Genomic DNA, 5448 nt, shown 5'->3' with positions numbered 1-5448 from the left:
GAACAGGCCAGCCAAAGCGGAACAGGTTACATTCAGCATCTAATATCCTATTTATTCATGAATGTCATAAAGTGAAGTTAAGGTCTATGTTTTAAAGCTCACTTAAGTCAACTTCCGTGTGTTCTTAAGATTCTAAGACTTACTACAACATTAAGCGTCCTTAACGTTGGTTCTTTCTTGCATTACGAGCGAAACAACATTTCTATCTAGAAAACCCTTGATACAATCCCCTTATATTCCTATTTCGGGTCTTGGAAGTTTGATAAAAAGATCCATGAATATGAAAGTAGTTCCCTATCATTCATCATTCACTAAGATAGATGCATATAATCATGCGAATAAGAACTTTATCAAACACATCAACATGTATTAACATTCATTCATAAAAAGGAAATAGATAACTTACATAACCAGCCCATGCTGGCCTAGCCCATTCAAAACGACTACTCACTCATGGTGCGGAGTGAACAACCTGAGCTAAATCTACGAGACTCCATGGAAGGAGTCATCATTTCTTTCCTTGAGAGCTTCTTCTCTCGAAATTGTTCAGTATCAAAAGTATATCTTTCTTTTCCTCCACTACCGATATAACTAGGAGGGAAAAAGATAAAGACTACGCAAAAATAAACTAAAATATTACAATGGAAAGATTGTTCAAAAAGAGATGGGATATTGTTTTTGGTGCTAAAAGTGGTGGTATAATCTTTGACTCTTGAACACTCAAGAGTCAAAATGTCTTGTCATCATGCTTCTTCTGGCCGCATATTCCTGCCCGCTTCCTCACGTCGCTGTCCTTCATCTGATCGCAGCGTTACCCGTTGGTTCATAGCAAGCTCCTCTCCTCTTGGGAGACGCAAAACAAGCTGCATAACATCCTTTTTGACTTGATCAATGCAAATCTGCATAAAACACCAATTAGTCCTTCATTCAAACAAGATTAAACCTTTATTAACCCCATTTTATCACATATGGTATGCTTAAGTATGATCAATTTCGTGCCTATCAAATACCCCCAAATTAAATCTTTGCTTGTCCTCAAGTAAACAGAGTAGAAAACAAATAAAAGAATAAGGAAGAATTGAGAAAAGAAAGAATAGGATAAGATGAGAAAAACTGGAGAAAATAGGAAAGATGACATAACACAAGAATAGTTGTCGGAAAAGATTATGACAACCAGCAGAACTCATTTATGCAAAGAAACATTTAAAAGTGTGGTTAGACCAGGTCCAAAACCTGCATTCCCAAATCAAGAAATTCTTCAAAGCTTAAGATTTACTTCAACTTTCAGTTGAACAACCTGTTCACCCTAAATGCCTCACCAAGGAAGGGATGTTTCACTCACTCTCGAATGACATTCGTAGCCATAAGGAAGAGAATGCAACTTCACTCCTCAGCTCAGTACACACATCAGTAGGGTGTGAATTTGCTTATTGGTCCTATTTCTATGGATTAAAATTTTCCAAACAAAGTCTAATGGTCTTTAAGGGTTGTAATGTTGGGTTAAGGTGGAGGTATGGAAGTGAATGGCTTTTTAAGTGTAAGAATTATGTCCTCATTCAATTTCAGCTTACTCTGCACTTAAATGACTTTTGTCTTAACCTACAACTCTGCACACCTTGTTTAACACATTATTTACCCAAATCTCCCATTAAACACACCAATAAACAACCGATCCCAGTATTTCTTTTTGGGCACACGATGTGATCGTGTGCAATGAATCAGAAGGTGTTCTTATTGATTCAGCAAGTGGTTCCCCTCCTGATCATTATCCCTTATATGTCATCATTTCACAATTTTATCTTTATACGCACAAATTTTTTTCTCAGAAATTCATATTTCTTTAACTAAAACAGCTTGTTATGAGGCATGAGACAGATTCATGGTGTTTTGGGATCAAAGTGAAGGAAATGTGGTTATTATTGGTGAAGTTATCGAAAGAAAAGGTTAGGCTCAAGTGGTTTATCCTATAATGTAGGTGCAATGCACGGGTCATGTCTTTGATGGATTGAGTTGGGTGCCTAAGTGCCTTTTTCATTCAATGTTTTTCCAAAATCTTTCCATGTTAACAGGGCTACCAAAGCAAATTCTCCCTAATGATAATATGTACTAGCCCACTATCAAAGAATAAACGCATTTACATGCTAACATGGGCTCAAATTCTCACAGTTTGGGGCTTTTCATGCATTAGAGCTTAAGGTACTACGAGTGAATTTTGAGTTAAAGCTTAAAATTTTTAGAACTTCTGAAATTTGGGACCTAGAATTACTGCTGGGTGTCACCACACATTTTAAACACAAGCATGCAAATATTTATCAATTTAAAATTACTTCTGTAACTAACAAAAGAGGAACTAGTTGTTCACGGGATGGAACAACCAGCTTTAAACAATTATCAACTGAGGACAAACAAAAATTTAATTTTTTATGCCAAGTAGACTCACAGGGGCTCACAGGGGCAAGTTAGTATCCTCTAAACATATCATAGCGACAATTGTACAAGCATTTATCATGTTATGGTATTAAGATATTGTAATAAACATTGTAATCCCCCACCTCCAAATTAAAACAGAACATTGTCCTCAATGTTAACTTCAGAAGGCACAGGGAATATGCATAACATGATCATAGTGGAGCTAAACAATAAAATGAAGGGTTATAGGTGTTACCAGATGCTTTTGGATAGCGACACACGAGGCTCAAACAAGCGGAGAAAGAGAGGAATCAACCTGATGCGAGTAAAAACATCAAATTTATGAAGACGATCATTCATGGAAAAGAGCTTCAAAGTCCTAGTTTTCAACCAGAAATGGAAGAAACAACCAGAAATTATAGTTCAAGCAGGAATCTTCATGAACAGCCTCTCAGTAGAACAGAACAGCTTAAACAACAGCATTTAACGGGTCATTTGGAAGGAAAACGGATAAACGCGCGGGTCGAGCAAGTTACAGGAGAGAGAAAGAGAGAAAAACGTAGAAAGCAAGACAGCTTTCCATCTTGCGCCAAGTGTAGGAGGATTGTTTATTTGTCCTTGTTTTTACCTTTTTGTGACTTTTTGCCCTTGTAATTAGGGTTGATGTAAGGGGAGTATAAATAGAAAGAATATTATTGTAATAGGTATCTCGGCATTACCGCCACCACTAGTTTTATATTCTGTTTTTATTTTCGTTGCAAGGATGTTTTTGGGAAGAACAAGCTGTTCACTCATGACAATGAGTGAGTAGTTCTTCTGCAGGCCTAGCCAGCCATTTAGACGGCGACTGTAAGTATCTCTTATCAATGAATGAAGTATTTTTATCCATGATTGAGTGTTATTAGCATGCTTCAAGAATAGATTAAGATCGAGTCTATTTGATAGTTACCGAGGATGACGCGACAGTGCTCTGACATAATGGAAACAACTAATCGACATATGTTGTAGTGGACGGATACGAAAACTACCACATATTGGGGTTTCTTTATGAATGCTCTCTGTTGCTTAATGCTTATTTGTATGTTAGCGCAAGGATACTTGGTTAATATTACTTACTTAGTATCTTTGGAAATGGGACACCGGACCTTAGTGACCATAGAGAGAGAGAGAGACCCAACTCATGAATATAAATTTATATCATTCAGTGGTAAAAGTTAGGCACAATTGTTCATTAGGCATATGGCTAGATCTGTGCTTGTTTATCTTGAATTCATTTGTCTTACTTTCCGTTTATTTCTGTTATGTTAAAATCTCACACATTATTCACCCAAATTAAGTATCTAACACTTAAGGTAACTTATTCTTCTCTCTAGAGAACAATCCCTGTGGAATACGACACTTGGTCTTACCAAATACTACACACGACCTGGTACACTTGCTAGCGTCCGTATTTAATACACCAAGTTTTTGGCGCCGTTGCCGGGGATTGTTTAAACTTAAGTTTTGAAGAATACGTATGCTTATTTCGTTGCCTGTTAACCATCTGTTTGTCTAGTCTTTGGTTTTTTGGTTTCTAGTTTTGTATGCGAAGAGCAGGTGTTCCTATCCTTCCTATAGACGTGGAAATAGAGAGAACGTACAGAAGAAGGAGAAGAATACTTAGGCAAGCTAGACGCATCAGAATGGATCGCGAGGTCGAAATGCCAAACGACGAGAGACAAAATGAGAACCATGAGGAGGGTCATGGTGAAAACGAAAATAATAATAATGGTAACCAGAGATTGCGGATGAAGGATTACTCCTGGCCATCTACTGAGGGTCATTCATCGTGCATCATCTTACCAGAGGAAGGCAATCGAATGTTCGAAGTGAAAGCATCAATGGTTCAGATGCTACAAACAGCTGTGTAGTTCGGAGGATACCCAAATGAAGATCCAAATGCGCACATCTAAGACTTTGTTACCATGTGCAACACATTTCGTACCCACAGAAATGATAGTGATGAGGTTATCCGACTCAAAATGTTCCCCTTTTCCTTGAAGGATAAGGCGAGGAATTGGTTGAAGAATTTACAACCAGGATCTATCACGAACTATTTTCCGCCCAGACAAGCAATCAAGTTGAGGAATGAAGTTTCTCATTTTTTTCAAGAGGAGGATGAATCCTTATCTGAAGCATGGGAAAGATACAAAGAACTGTTAAGAAGAGTACCAAATCATGGAATACCCATGTGGATGCAAGTGCAAAATTTCTATAACAGAGTGACCAACGCATAAAAAATACAAATTGAATCAGTTGCCAATGGGAATCCCGAGGAACTGGAACCTCAAGCATTGTATGAGCTAATAGAGAGAGTGGTCAACACCAGTTACAACTGGCACTCGTTGAGAGCCGATGGCAAGAGAGTCACGAATACTGCAAACAGTGAGGCAATCAGCAAGTTATCATCACAAATGGAACAACTGGTCAAAACAATGGGAAAGATAAACGTCTCAGCAGTCAATACGCAACCCTCTGCTCTGATGGAAATCCTATCACCCGATGGTTGTGACTTCTGCAGTGGACCTCATCGACTAATAGATTGTCAAGGAACCAAACCAGGAGCATCAATGCAGGAACAGTGTGATTTTATTGCCCGCCAACCACCGAATCCTTATTCAAACACCTATAACCCAGGGTGGAGAAGCCATCCTAACTTCTCTTGGCAAGATAATCAGAGGCAACCAGCTATGCAGCAATCTTATAGGCAAGAGCACCCACGACCAGCATACCAACCACAACAAGGTAGCTCATCTCACCAACAGTATCAGCGCCAATCAAATGTTCAACAAGAAGGAAAGCCTGATCTAGAGGCCATGATGATGCAGTTCATGAAACAGACACAATCCTCCATAAAGAATCTCGAGACTCAAATTCAGCAATTTGCCACAGCCATATCCTCTAAGGAAAAAGGCGCTCCCCAAGCAACAATGTGACCAACCCAAAAGAAGAAGTCAACGCCATCATACTAAGAGGAGGTAAAGAATTAAGGAACAGTGG

General features: G+C 38.6%; 1 non-coding gene across 1 annotated transcript; it reads right to left on the bottom strand.

Annotated features, from left to right (window-relative positions):
• Window positions 1–4526: 4526 nt before the first annotated feature.
• LOC136210148 (small nucleolar RNA R71) lies at window positions 4527–4633 on the bottom strand. The gene has a single exon (XR_010677856.1). It is a non-coding gene; the product is annotated as a small nucleolar RNA R71 (small nucleolar RNA).
• Between the last annotated feature and the right edge of the window lie 815 nt (window positions 4634–5448).

The sequence above is a fragment of the Euphorbia lathyris genome, chromosome 10 (assembly GCF_963576675.1).
Source record: "Euphorbia lathyris chromosome 10, ddEupLath1.1, whole genome shotgun sequence".
Lineage (NCBI taxonomy): Eukaryota > Viridiplantae > Streptophyta > Magnoliopsida > Malpighiales > Euphorbiaceae > Euphorbia > Euphorbia lathyris.
This window is presented reverse-complemented; position numbering and strand designations above follow the sequence as displayed.